At 47.1% G+C, this 15199-nt stretch overlaps 1 protein-coding gene across 3 annotated transcripts in view; it reads right to left on the bottom strand.

The window, feature by feature from the left end:
• HIVEP3 (HIVEP zinc finger 3) overlaps positions 1 to 15199 on the bottom strand; it is a 326648-nt gene that overhangs the window by 252137 nt on the left and 59312 nt on the right. The window lies entirely within an intron of this gene.

Raw genomic sequence — 15199 nt, 5'->3', positions numbered from 1 at the left:
CATGTATGGAGGGATAAATGCTCATCACTGAAGTGAAAGACCATGCAATCACTCAGTGACAAGCCCCCCACTTCTCAGTGGATTGCACATTAAAAACAGCGATCGCAAACAGATCAGGCTTCTAGTTACCACAGTGCAAGCCTAAGGGTCAGCCTGCGGCACTCAGTTTAGTTTCTTAGGAGTTACCCCAACGTAAGAGGGCAGGATTTGTGCCATGTCCCCACCATGACGGCACTGCTCGGGCAGGGATGGGACCCTGCCAACTGAGAACAAGGAACTGAAGGGAAAAACCAGCAGCAAGCTGTGGTGATTCAACAGCAATCCTGGGGAAAAGACACCTGAACCCAACAAGCCTTGAGGGGAATTCTTGTCAGCATGGGGAGGCATGCCCTGGTACCCCTCTCCTACGCTCAGGAGCCAAGAAAAACATTTGCTGTGAAAACAGACACTGTGACAGTCACACCTGCAAACTCCCCTTTGCACAGCCTGCTCTCCCCAGGGAGCCCTGCCAACCACCCGGCCCATCCCACGCTGGGATCCCAGGCTCAGCTCTTCTCCCTGGTGTTTCCAAAGAGCTCGACCCCGTAGAAGATTGTCCTTCAGCAGTTTGCAACCTCTCGAAAACCTCAAGGCTCCCTAAGCAGTAATTTCCATCAATTATGGTTGTGCTACTCAGTCCCTTCTCTACCAAGACACCCTTAACACCTCCTTTTCAGTGCTCTCCGAAGCTGTCCTGCCTGCAGAGTGCCCCGCAAGCTCTCCCCGTCCTGCTCTGTGTCCCGCAGACGCCCTGAGGCCATGGGGCTCCTTCTCCTCTCTCTCCCTGGCCATACTGTCCCTCTCAATTCCAACCCTGCCATCTGACATCACCTTGAAGAAACGTCTCTGTTCCTTGCAAATCCACCCTTATCCCCATACAAATCTATCTTTTCTCATACCAACCACTTGATGACCAAAAGTTATTTCAACTAGAATCAAAACCAAATCCAGCCAATACCTCCAAACCCCCACTGAGACCTCCAGGTAGGTTTTCTCAGCTTTACCAACTTTCTGTCTTGAAACAATGCTGGTGGAAAATACCATCTAAGATCTCAAAGATAGCAAAGCTGCTTCAGTGACTCAGCCGCTTATTTTTCAGGTGATAAAACCCGAGCATCTGCGCATCCCTCCCCGTGTCCACATCCTGCAAACTGGAGCGCCCACAGCAAATGACGGTAAATCCACACCTAGTCATCACCACAAAAAACAAAAAAAAAGCAAGCCCTGCTGTGCTAACGCACAGCTGAGTCGGCAGCTGATGCTCAGAGACCTTCACAGAGATGTGCAGAACTGCACCTTCCAAACTCCGCATCCTCCCAGTGCCCCGCTGTGCACACCACAGCTGCATCAGTGCAACGCCTGCGTAAAGGAGTGTCTTCTCCTCGTCTCGGTTTTTCTGCCCTTTAAAGAAACCTTATTCATTTTTGCAGCCATCTTGATGAACTGAGAGCGAAACTCCAGTATCGGGCAGGTTTCAGGGTCTCTGCATACCTGACACAATCTGGCTCTGAGATGAGGAAACAAACCAAAAGCAAGAAAATTTCTCACCCATTCAAGCTATTCTTAACTCTCCTATTAGGGCTTTTAGGCTTAATGGCTAAGGAGAGGGAAGGAAGGAAAAAGGAGATGGGGCAGCAAGGCAGCCCCATCCCGAGCAGCCCCGCTGCTGCTGCTGCTGCTGCTGCGCAATAGAGCCAGGGCCAAGAGCAAGCCGAAGGCAGCGCTGCTGCCCGCGCAGCCAGCGGTGCGGTTTGCAGGCACAGAGCCAGGCAAGGGGCTCTGCGAAGCAAAACAGGGAGGGGAAGGAGGAAGGAGAGAGAGAAAAACAGAAAACCCAACTGCCCCCCCTCCAAGCACCCCTGCGCTCAAACTCGATGAACAGCAGCAGCCTGCGTGCACCTTTCATAGAAACCCCTCTTTATTACTAGTGGGCAACTGTATTTTTATCCTGTGGCTTTCTGTTTTTGCAGACACATTCCAGCACAAAACCAGAGACAATACGCACCACTGAGCAGCAGAGTTTATTTTAAGGGATGTAACATTTTCCTGAGAGGATGCTCTATTTGCATCTGCTGCAGGAAGTAGTAAAATGGCAGGTGTGTTTCCACGTATCCCAGAGACAAAAAACAAAATGCATAATGCAAAGCAAACGCTTTTGTCTTGCAAATCTTGGCTCAGTGCACTGAAAAATAAAAAGAAGAAGGAAAAAAAAAATAAAGAGAGACAGAGGGAGAGGGGTTTTCCCCGGGGCCTGTTTTCTAGCTTATTAGTCCTGCCGATGCTCAAGACCTATTTGCCAGGAAGGAGATTCGTGCCCACTGGCAGAAGGCAGCAGTCGCAGTCTGCAGGCTTAACCGCTGCTCCCCATTTGCATGCATGTAAAACTTGTAATTGCTGCCGTACATGCTATACCTTGCAGGAAGTGTGCGCTCCTTCCAGAAGCACCCTTCAGCAACGAGCTTTTGGTGAGGCCTCGCTCAGGAGCACACACTCAGGGTAATTTGGAGGACACAGCAAGTAATTGTATTTAAAATATATATATAACCCTACATGGTTTGAATGCAGCTTCTTTAAGCCACAACGACTTCTTCAGCACACCACGTCAATTTGACTTGCTCTTCCAACAAGCCCGTTGCTGTTATTTCCTCTGAACAACTAGTACCTCCAGCACAAAAATACAGTGAAATTTCTGGATGTTACAGAAGGAATTTAAAGATTCTTGCTCTCCTTTGTTCCAGTCTTATATTTTGTGAAAAAATGTGGGTTTTATACTTTGTATAAATATATATATACCATTCTGCCCTGGCAGGTTATTACTTCATTTTGCAAAGGTAAATGAGAAAAAGTGTGATATGATGGAGAATAACACTCGAAGACAGCATTAGGTATTTAAAAGAAAAGGTTTGGGTTATTCTATTTTTTTTTTAAAAAGTGCTGTTACTCCACTGGCAATAAGTGTCACAAAATTAAAAGCCAAGAGCTTAGTAAGGTATCAGGAGCAACATAGCATTTGCAAGAAGAAGTATTTAGTGTTATATTACATAGGATGAAGTGTCACAAAGGATGAAAAAGCAGCCATTAGCCGCTTGTCGGCTTAGGAGAAAGTTGCTCAGAAAATACAATCATTTTCTATGGAACATTGGTATTCTAATGAAAATCCAAGTTAAAAGCATATTTATGGACACACTAACACAAAGGGCAAAAAGGGCAAAGTCTTTTACTCAGAAGATACTGTTTTCAGGAAATGGAACTATATCTGACTATTTTTCTATTCTCTAGAAAACGCTCTGAGATAAATCACAGGTCTTATTGCTGTTTTCACTTTTTCTTTCTCCTCCACCTGCTCCATCCTTCTGCACAGTCATCTTTTCCCTAAGCGTCCCACTATTTGTTACCTTGCAACCCTTTCCTGTTTGTTTTTCTTTTCTACCCATTATGGCTCATGGTTTAATTTTGTTTCACGGGAGTGAGGAGTTATCCATGACCACGTGCCTGGATGGGCTGCAAAGCCATGGGTCTGATCTGGCCTCCAGGCAACGCCGCCCTGTAAACCCCGAGAAAATAATAAAGTCAGTGCATAATTCAGAATAGCGTAACTCTCTTCTAACTCTGAAAACTTAAAAATAAATATTGTGCTTTCACTCTGACTCTTCTTACACGTGTGCTGCAAAGATGGGCAAAACCACCGGCATGAAAGGGTTTAGGAAACACACCCAAAAGTCTCCTTCTGCTGCCAGGGTGCTGGGCCAGCATGCAGAGACACCGAACCCCACCGAACGTACCCGGCTCGCTGCCTGCAAACCATCCCCTGAAGCCCCCCCAGCAATGGGAGCGAGGTGTCCTCTCACCCCAGCTCTGTCAATGCAGCACCCACCCCTGCTCCAGCCTCCTGCCTGCGACTAACGACAAGGTGTCTCCTCCTAATTAACGGGACGAGCAAGCCACAAACGTATCACCTCCAAGGCTCAGTTCCCCCAAGCAAATGAAAAGGTGACTCGTCTGCACGCGCAGGGGCTGTTCCGATTTGTTTTCACAAAGCACAGGGACATGGACAACATCCACGCAACCATCCGTGCAGCCTTACAGCGGCGATGGTATGACCAAGCTTCATCAACGTAAATTCTCCTTACGAGGGAGGCTGTCTCATAGCGAAGTCACCTGGCGGAGGCGAGAGCTTCGTTTGCTAAACCTCGCTTAATTGCTCACACGATGGGAGGGATGCAGGCACCATGCAGGGGTATGGGAGGCTGTACAGGAGAGGGCTGGTCGAACACAGCGCCGCACAGGGCTCAGTTTGCTTATTGGAAAATTAGAGAGAGGGGAGGGCAGCTCCTCCGGTATTGTATTACTGACAAATAATGTCACTCTGCCCTGCGTTACAGGGTCAATAATTAAAAGATTGTAGGTACCTCCCTAAGGAAAGCATGCAAAGATAGAAGCTGGCTGAAGACAAGCCATTTCCACTGCACCAAAAAAGACAGAATATCATTTTATTTCGTGTACAGGGAGTTATTCCTACAATATATTTTTTGTTGCAGAACGGCAGAGAGCCCAGAGAGTATTAAATTCCAATTACAGAGACTAACAGCAAAAGTAAAGCGACAGCTTGTGCCTTGCCTCCATGGAAAGGTTAAGGGAATCTTTGGGTTAAAAAAACTGGTTGCAAATCCAGGGTGCAAGTGCAGTCCTCCGCTCCGCATCGCCCTGCAACACCAGCGTTTCATCTCTTGACAGCCCAGTTCTCCAGCTGTACGATGGATGTAATCCCTCTTACCCTGTTCCATGAGAACATGGGGGATTTCCGAGGGGTTCCATGTCCAAGAGGACACAAACCCCATCTCTGTTCTCCAGTGACCCCTGCGCCACATCTCCTTTGGGGCTGGGAGAAGCAGAAGAGGACTCTGCAAGGTGCCCCACCTCATAAAACAGATAGCACAGAAATCTGACATGTTATTTTAGCAGAAAATAACATATGTATTCCCGTTGTCCCCTGTTTTTTCATTCTTTTTGAGTCTTTTTGGACTCAGTAAGGCACGGAAGCTTTTTCTACATTGGCAGCTGAGCGGCAGGTAACCCCTCAGGACTTCCCCCGTCATGTTGACAGCACCAATACACTTCCTTAGCGCCAGCAGCACTTTTCAATGTCACGACAAATTTTGCCTCACGCTGCCACTCGGACATAACCCTCAATGGCTGGCTGCTTGCAAGAGACCGCACCAACTCTCCGTGCCGACGGGGCTCCACTTCTCATTGTACCCTCAAATCCCACCACCAGCAACGAGGAGAGCGAGCTTTGGCAGTGCCACTCAAGAGAGATAGGTTGAAGAAAGCAAAGACCAGAGCTGCAAAGATGATACAAGGTATGCAAGGTGCAAGAGCAACTCAAGCCTCCTAAATCTCTCAATTACAGTAGTTCATCATTGCGGCTTCATGCAATGGGCTCACAGCTGCCCTCCCCACCTGCCTAATCCTCTTCCTGATGCTAACGTAGTCTGCTGCCACTTGCCTGCGTCCCTGCCTGCGCTGACCAGTTCCCAGGACCTTTTTCAGCCCCCGTGCTGCCAAATGCATTGCTCAGCAGAGCTGCTTGTGTGGCTTTTTTTGGGTCAAGTATTCCTCCTTGGCCGAAACTCACAGTTCACCTAAATCCTCCCTGGCTCGGAGCCTGCAGATCAAACTCAGCTCCTGCATGTTGAGCTCCCAAATGACTGTATGACTCGTTGCAAGGGTGGTAATGGATTGACTGTGGTGGCAGCAAACGAAGCTTAATGAGAGGAGCCGGGTGGGCTTGGAGCCTTCTGTGAGGTGCTACAGTCCAGGCCAGGCCAGCTGAAGAGCAACAGGAGCATCCCGCAGGGAAAGGAGAGCACCCACGAGATGGTCCCAACCATGCGAGGCACCCACTGTACAACCAACATCACCACCGAGACACCACACTGCCTAGCATGAAAGCATTGGTTTTAACATGAATCTTCTTGGTTTGGGTTTGTGCATAACCTAATCTGACCTCGATGGAGCTGAGGCTCATGTGTGTGCTTTCAACCCAGGCAAGAACCCAGAGTGCAGCAGAAATTGGAGGAACGTAACCAAGCCACACTCATGTGCCACCATAACACCCCCTGCCATCACTGGGAAAACAGAAATGGAGGATCAGGCTAACTGAGGTGATAAGGCACTGACCCACCAGCTCAGCTTCTCCTGGAGGCAGTGACAAATCCCTGAGGAAGGTGAAACGGGGCCATACCCAACCGCCATTCGGTCCCATACACCCTCCAGGAGGAGGAAATTCCTCCCTGATGTTCACAGCAGGTCATTTAACCTCACCATTGAGCAGGTGAATCTCCATTTTGCAACCCAAACCACACCGCAGGGAAGTGCCTGGGACCAGAGTTCACCTAGTACCAGTGGGAGCATCCCCCTCGCTGCTGGCGGTGCATCTCCCATCTCCTCTCCTCCCGCACTGCATCCCGCACGCTGGCCGAGCTATTTCCCTTCCCTGACTCTGAACGCACTGCCCATTAGTGGCAGTGACCTCTTTGCCCCAGTTTTAGGAGGTGCAGCCAGTTTCCCTTAAGACTTAAAATATTCACATGCTCCCCAAGTCTGCTCCTCTCCAGAGTAGGTAATGCTCTTTCCCCTGACATCAAATGCAAATACAGTGATTTTCCTCTTTGAAGTTATCAGCTGTAATCTTCAAGTTTGTCCTTACGTCCAAGCGCTTTTAAAAATAATTTATATTAATTGTTCCCACTGCAATTTGGTTCACACACCAACCTCCCTGCATAAAAAACTCCACCTAAATTCCTGACATGCCCAAACCTTCCATTAATTTGTGCCCACTCGTTCTCGTGCTCATCTCTGGCCCAGTAATGTTGGAAAATCATTAGCTCTGCTAATTCCCTGCATCCAAACACCAGCAAGACAAGTCCTCACTTTTGACACAAGGTTTTTGACAACCCTTCTGGTACATTGACCAAACACATTTGGCCTCATAAAACCTGGCCGGTCAGAATGCACTGTTCTCCTCCTTACAGAGAGGAGGACAAGGCAACAACGCTTTGTGCATCATGGTAGCACAGCTTGCTTTTTCAGTGCTCGCATCTTCTGCAGAGGGTGCCAGGATTGCCACCTTCTCCCCGCATCTCAAGAGCTTTCCAGCCCCATTACAGTACTAATGAGTTTTCTGAGTTTAACAAAGAATATGTATTTATTATGGGGTCAACAACAGGCATCCCAAAGAAACAGTGGGGTGCTACAACTCGTACTGGGACCTGGAGATACATCACAGGTAAATATTTGTCCCCAAGACTAACAGGTATGGTAGCTGCCATGCTTTCGTGATGGCACCATCCCATGCCAGGAAGAACTCTCCTGAGAGTACGATGCACAGCTCTGTGGCAGCATCAGCAGTTTTTGCATAAAGTTGCATTTTGGCCGCAAACAGCCTTCAGCAAAGCTGCCAGCAAGAGAAGGATGGAGAGGAGGGCCGCATCCTGCCAGAGTGCCCGGGGTACAGACGCATGGGTGTTTTCAGCCCGGGCCCCCCCAGTGCCTCTCCAGGACACCCTGCTGTGGCTTCTGACACAGACCACAAAACTTCCCAGGTTTTAATATGGAGAAAAAGGAGCTTAAGCTGATACTGGCAATCTTCTGCCCTCACATTTCACTGCTCTGCAGATTTTTGCAGTCAGTGCCCAGGCAGGTGCAAGCCCTCAGCTCCACATCTCACACGTTTCCTTTGAACACACGCACTGCTCCGCATGCCTGTGCCTGGGCACACACAGACAACACTTCTCAGCTTTCTAAGAAGTCTGGAAGAAAACCCGGGCTGCTGACTAAGTCCCCAGACGAGCAAGGCTGAGGAGTTTCAGCAAGTTGCTGAGAGCTGAAAAGGCTCATTAATCCTCACCCAAATCTACCGATGTTACAAATCCTTTGCTGCTACAAATGCCGTATGTTTTATCACCCTCCACAGCTCACTGTATTCACCAATTCGCCCCATTAAATAAGACAGACCTTTTCTGTACCAGGGAGCTTCAAGCCTCCTTCCCTACACATTGCTCATTTCCTCAATGGCAATAACTCGCCTGACGCCCGTCCACGCTATGTGGAGCTGGGATGCCGCATCCACCACCGGCAGCTCTTCACACGGCGGTGCAACCCACAGGATGCGAACACTGGCCTTGAATCAGAAAAACATTTAGGAGCATGATTAAGTACAACATTATCCGGGATGGCAATTAAATGCATGCTTACAGGCAAGCACATGCTTAAATGCTGTCCTGGATGGCGATGGTTTCGGAAATCAGGGCCTCTTCCAACGAAGATGCAGTTGCTGGGCGGATTAACACCGACTTGTTTGTACTGCTGCAGTTTGCATATGTGTGAACAAAGTGAGGAGAAAGGACAACTGGAAACCTCTTGCCTCGCCCGCCTACGTCAGGCAGCTGGGCTCTTTGCTACAACCCCATATACTCTGAATTATTCTCTGTATCACATAATGACTAGCACAGAATTGAACAACACTTGTCACACACCCAGTCCATTTGCATTCGTTCCCAGTTTCAGGGTCCTGCCTTGCAGCACAATGGCCCCCAGCAAAGCAAAGGGGGGACGCGGGGGTTGCCAGGAGCCCCGGGGTGACACACGCCAAGCACCGCACTGTCTATATTAAATCCATTTAATCCTTGCCTGAGCGCTGTTTGGTGGCTATTCCCGTCTCCAGCTGTGAACGGCAGTGGAACAAGCAGCTAATTTCTGTTTTCTCTCCGGGGTGCGGTGACAAGAAAGGTCCAAGCCCAGTGTCCTGCAGACCCCTCTGCCCAGGCTCGGCCCATCTGCACCCCCGGGGTTTCTGTTTCACGTTGCACGGTGGGGCGCTCTCACACGCGTGCATGTGTGCCAGACCTAGTGACTGCGAGAGGGGACTGGAAACATCTCAGGGGAAGAAGAGAAAGGTCTTTCCCTTGGTTTCCTATTAATATTGGCTGTAGGAAATGTTTTCTCTCATACTTCTGTCAATGGCACAGAATATGGGATGGGTAGATTTGTGAGTAAGAGGCTGCTATAGGGGGTACCGGCACCAGCTGTTTTATTTTTGCTTTGAGCCTCCAGTCAGAGGCATGCAGAGCTCATGGCACTCCAGAGCTTGCAGAAAACTGAGGGTAAAAAAAGGTAAAAACGGCTAAGCTGAGTAAAATAAGTCATTGCACCAAGTTGTCACTAGCGAGGAAGCAGGCGCTTTGTGGGTTTCCACAGGAGGGAACAAAGGCACCAGTCCGGCTCCAAAACCAGCGCTCACTCCTGCCCAGGTCTGCTGCAAGAGGAGAAAGCCCAACAGCGACCAGCACGCCGCATCTCATCCGAGCAGACAAGGGCACTAAGACTGTCGGTGCAAAGATGCACAGCTTTGCAGGACATCTACAGACGCAAACACAGTCCTAATCACCAGGTTATAGATCAGGGAAGACAGTCAGAAAGGAAAGAAAAATCTGCTGCTCTGCTCTCTGCCTTGTTTCAGCTGCGGTTTACCCAGCTGCAATGTGTTTACATTTCTAGCAAACTTAATCCCGGACTCCTTGGGCCACATATTCTAAGAAAGGAAAGGAACTTTATTAACGATGTACTAGAGAACTGTACCGATAGTGAGCTGCTTAAGGAGCCAGGCTTGGACTGAAATATCCAGCACTGTGTAGCCCCCAGGAACTTCTGGATGTATTTTATGTTGGGTTTTGTTGATTTATGTTTTTAAAAAAGAGGTGTTTTGTAAAATCCATGTTTTTTCCAGCAGATATTCTGAGAGATGCTAAGGTAGCATGCAGGCTTCTTGCTCTAAGTATGAATGATACTATCTGCAAAAGAATTCAGAGCTTGGCAGGCTGAAAGAAAGCACTCTCCTACTATTTCTATGAATAATAAATACATTAATTTATTAAGTGAATAAAATGCAGGAGACCAGAACTTATTAGCAGCTGCAGTGTGAATAACCTGTGTCAGCGATCTAACACCCGAGCCTGAAAAAACAGCCGTGTCTCTAAAAATGAAACTGAAACTTTTTCTTAGTTTTCTAAAGTTTCTTGCAAGTTAAAACAGTCCTCATACAGGAAAGTCCTCAAATACTGTTTCCTCGTAAGGTGAGAGATCTGTGTGCATCTGTTTTACCGATATGTAGGGCAGACTGAAAAGCAGATATTGCACATGGCAGAGCCCATGAGGCCGACGGATGGAGATACCAGGTTTGCTCCAAGTTAGTCTTTCCTATGAACCATCACAGTTTCATCTCCAATTTATTTGGGTCTGTTCCAACACTACATTATATACAGTAACTGAGAAGAGAGCCTAAGGTTAACGCTACTTGGCATGCACCACCACAAAAACCCACCTGTTTTAATACAAACTCCCTTTGCCACGGTGCACACGATAAAGATAAATTTCACTCTGCTTGGCCAAAGCAGCGAGGGCAAGAGTGGGACTGGAGCAACGTCACAGCCCAACCTGCCAAAAGGCTGGTTCACTGCCCCGGGGACTGCAGCTCAGGTCGAGGGGGAGCAGAAACTACTCGGGTGTACAAATCGCATCCTCGCATCCGAGAGGTCAGCAGGAGGGAAGTGCATCGGCTCCGTTCCTCGGCTAAGGAGTTCGAGCGGAAAATTTCCCTGACAGTGTCTTCTTGTGGCTGTAATGTTATTATCGGTGTATCTCCTAAAGAAAATATTCCTGGGGCTGCTGCTTCAGCTTTCAGAAAAGCTCTAAGGGAAAGCAAATAACTCAGCCTTTCAGGGCTAGCTGGTGTGGAAGTGAAACTCCATCTAATTTAATTTAGGAAAAAAAAAAACAAAAGCCCCCAACTCTTTGAGCCTGAATTACTTATGATTTTCCCTTGCAGAACGAAGGAAGAATCAGACCTTACATTAACACCATGAGGATGCAGTAGTGAGGAGCAAGCAATAAGTAGAGAATGTCAAAATTAACCTAAGTCACAGTCTGGACTCATTCCTCTGTTTATGTACATTTTTAAAGATGTTTAATTAAGCTACCACATCTTAAGATGGGATTTTCAAAGCTATATAAGCAATTATAAGAATCCAGACTGCAAAGGGCAGTTTGGGCGCTCATGATTCTTTGAAAATCCTCAACTGGTGTAATAGAATTCATTTTCTGCTGCAAATTAGATACATATTTAGCCAAAATAACCCGGGGCCATGTACAGAAGTACAGATGATCATAACCTAAGCATGAGGGCAGAGTTAAGGTTACAGACTCAGATTTTACTGCAGGGTTCGCATGTCAAAGTGTCAAATATCCCAAGTGTAAAAGTCAGCAGATAGATAAAATCCGGGCATTTTCCAGTAAGGAGCAGTTGGGCAGAGTCACCCAGTGGTGACCAACTACCTGTGAAATCAATCAAATAATCAACCAAATCTGAGACTGGCCAAATTCTTTCACTAAAGCTTTAGATCTGTTTAAGGTATTTAAGATAATCTAAGTCCTTATATTGGCACAAGCTGTTTAAAATGATCTAAGGCTTTAGATTGGTTTAAGCTGATTATGCAGCTTTAAGGTTTTAAAAAGGTTTAGACTGCTAAAAAACATTCCCCAAAAAGCAAGTGGGGTTGTTTGTTGGGAGCTGGTTGTACCATTTCATGGATTTTAGTATGGCACAAATACAAAGATAATGGACACAGGAGTAAAATATTTTGTTTGCAACACTAAAAGTCAAAGTCAGTCAGTACCAAGTCTACAGATTATTTCTATTGGCATAAGTTTGAGAGGAGTGGCATGCCATAGTTAAAGCACCAAAACCTCTCTATTTTCTTTAAAAAAAAAAAAAAGAAAGGTACCATACGAAATTACACAAAAACTTAATGCAACAATTCCACCCTGTTAAGAAGCAGGCAACACGCCAGTATATAAATCCTACAAATTCAGCTTTCCTCTCCTCCTTTCCACTACTCTTATTTCCAGTTTTGTATCACCAAAATACAGTATCCCTTGTCATGCTCTTTTTGGGATTACACCCATTTGCAAGCCCACAGGTGTCTCTGGGGATATGAAATCCAAGGTGCCCATGTGGTGCTGGAAAAGCTCAATAACAAGACCCCGTTAGCCACACAGGTACTTTCCACGAGCAATACTTCTGTATTGCAGCGGGGCCTGGAACACACATGGGCTAGGAAGGCTCTTCCAGCAGGCCAGGATGGATTCCACTCTCATCTGCATCTTTGCAGCACAAAAATATCCCCACTCACGTCAATTTTTTACAAGGAGCATGCCCAAGCCCCACGCTTCAATTTAACTACCCATCTTGCTGAAGGGCAGAGCTCTTAGCTGCGAGGAGCACTTTTATTTCCTTAAGTCCTCCCCAGTAGGTCCAGCTGGGCTCAAAACATCCCTGAAGACCTCAAAGCTCTCCACAAGATGCATGCTCTGGGTCTTGCTCCAACCCTGCACCCTGGGCTCTGAAGTTGCTACCCCGGCAAGACCTTTTACCAGCCCCAGCTCTGCAGTATGACCCTCCATGGCAAGGATGCTGGGGCAAAGTCTGCCCCAGACCTTGGGTTCGGCCCCAGACCTTGGGTTCGGTCCCACCCAGCCTGTGAGATGAGGAGCCCAGAGCAAAGCTCAGCCCCAACTCCTGGAGCGCAGCGCTCAACTGCAAGGACGGAGTCACCACCAGTCCCTTTGGGAGCTTGAATTTCCTTCCCCAAACACTGTCTGGAAAATCAGGGCAACTCTCCTGCTTGAGGGCATACCTTTTATAAACATTTGCAAAAACATATCTAGTCTCGTTTAGCCAGTTAGATCACTACAATTTTCAGTTTCCCCTTCTGCCCTGCGGAGGGGACGGTCCCATTGCTCCATGCCATCTAGATGCAGCAAATGCAGTTACGTTGGGACAAAGAGCCTTTTTTTTTAGCCACTTGAGTACAGGCACTGTGGTACACAGCCACCCTCTGCTCTCATTTACACAAACATAAAGGCAGAGCATCTGGCCATGTGTCAAAAGTCTTTAATTGCATGATCGAGCTTATCTTAAATATCTATTTATTGAAAGTTGTAAATAACACAAGATTGCATTCTCTCTGATAAACATCACACAGACAAAGGGAAGTTACGATTACATATTCAACCTAATGCTTTCTTATTCCATCTTTTGATTGCTTATCTTTGCAACCTTTATGTGATATTAATGTTGGCATCCTCTCTCCCCCCTCCACCTTTGCAGTTTGCTCTTGAGCACCAAGTTCATTTTATGGTTATTCAGTCATGGAAAAGCAAAAAAAGTTTTTTTATAATCAAGATTTTTATCCTAATATGTATTTTTGACTTGTAACTATGCTTCTTCAGACAGCATCAGTCCCCGAGCAGCTTTTTGCAATGGAAAACACTGAGCAAAATCCAAATGACTGAGAAAAAAATACATAAACGCTGACAGAAATAGCAAGAGAAGCAACAGAAACCTGTTATGTACAGTTAGCTAAGAAAATTTGCCTCCTGATTTTCAATTTACCCAATCTTTTCCTCTGTAAGGAACAACAGACTGCTCAGGGATGGGTTCACGCCTCAAAAGTATACACAGCATCCCAAAACAAAGTCTAGAATAACTATGGATACAGACTAATTACAGCTGCCTTGGAGTCCTCCCTATCTGAGGATTATCGTATGATTTGCAAATCTTCATCTGCAATAATATCACACCAGGAGACAGCGCTGGGAAGTGCAAGGCAACACCAGAACCGATGAGCTGATTTACCCAGGAGGGAACATGCCCCCATTGCACTGCAAAATTTCAACGGCAAAAGGAATATAGGTCCTGCCAGCTGCAGGCATACAAATTACAGAGCCTTTGTATAGCTTTATCATAACTTTTCACATTCCTACATTCATCGATAGGCCAAATTCTAGCTAAATTAGGTATTCTGGCAATCCAGTTACCTTCCTGGTATTCCCCATGCAAGTTTTCCAGAACGCTTTTGAGTTCTGGTGTTATTTACATTTCCGTAATGCCCTGTTATTTCTGTTGTTCATCCTTGCCAGTTGACAAAGGGGTGTTGAAATTGGAGCATGGAAATACAGTAAGAGGTGAAATGAGCACAGAGCTCTCCCCCACAGCACCCCCATGACCACAGCCCAGCCTCCTGCTTCATGGCCCATGGCCAGCCAAGCACACTGCCCGCTCTGGACTGCACAAGTTCACCGTCTTTGCACAATTCACCAAAGGGCATCTCCTTTCTGATTTTATCATCTACCCTGTATGACGGAGCACCATGAAATCTCCACCAAGACCAGGGTGCCACAAAGCTGGACCCTACACAAACAGCAAGAGCACCTTTCTGCTCATCAGGGTGCCAGCTACGCCCGTGCCACACAAACACCAAGAGCACTGGTCTTTGCTGAGGTGCCAACGAGGAACTGAAGCCAAGGAACAAAATTTTTGCCTTACAGCATGATACATTTCTGTAAAAACAGAAACAAGGAGTCTTTCTTCTCTTAAACTGTCTGTAGTGCAGGGAAACACAAGAGACCTTGGGTAGCATCAACCATCCCTGTGCACTGGGAGAGTGTGTATATGTGCCTCGCTTCACGGACATGCGAGCATGTATTGCATGGAGTAAGACAAATAATTCCATATGCTATGCAATTTAGAGCACAGCCTTCAACAGGACTTTTGCTTGTAGGTCCCCATGGCTTCACAAGGGAAAACCAGATCCCACCGATGCTTAATCCACAGTGTAATTGAGGAGTAAAATAATATAATTTCTGCCCCAAGAAACATGTCTTTCGCTCTCACTATAAACCAAGCCAGGTATATATTCAGCACTCCAAAAAACAACTCACTTGGCTATACCAGCAATATCTTCCATTCATTACCTTATTTATTTATTTAAACTCTGCAGTTCATGCTCTGCCAACTGCCCCCGTGCACCTTGCAGCCCGTGAGCCGCACACACGCTAGCACACCTTCTCACCGCTGCAGAAGCTGGCCCGGGACCAGTTTTCACCCCCATAGTGGGTGGTCTGACCCACACAGCCTCCTCACTCACCGCTTTCTCGTGGCATGGCACCACATCTTGTTTGGAGACACGAAGCCACTCTAAATATTTTCCTTCAATCTGCCATGGGTGCACAGTACACGTCCTTCACTTGCCAGGTAGCAGAT

The sequence above is a fragment of the Grus americana genome, chromosome 23 (genome assembly GCF_028858705.1).
Source record: "Grus americana isolate bGruAme1 chromosome 23, bGruAme1.mat, whole genome shotgun sequence".
In the NCBI taxonomy this organism is placed as follows: Eukaryota; Metazoa; Chordata; class Aves; order Gruiformes; family Gruidae; genus Grus; species Grus americana.
This window is presented reverse-complemented; position numbering and strand designations above follow the sequence as displayed.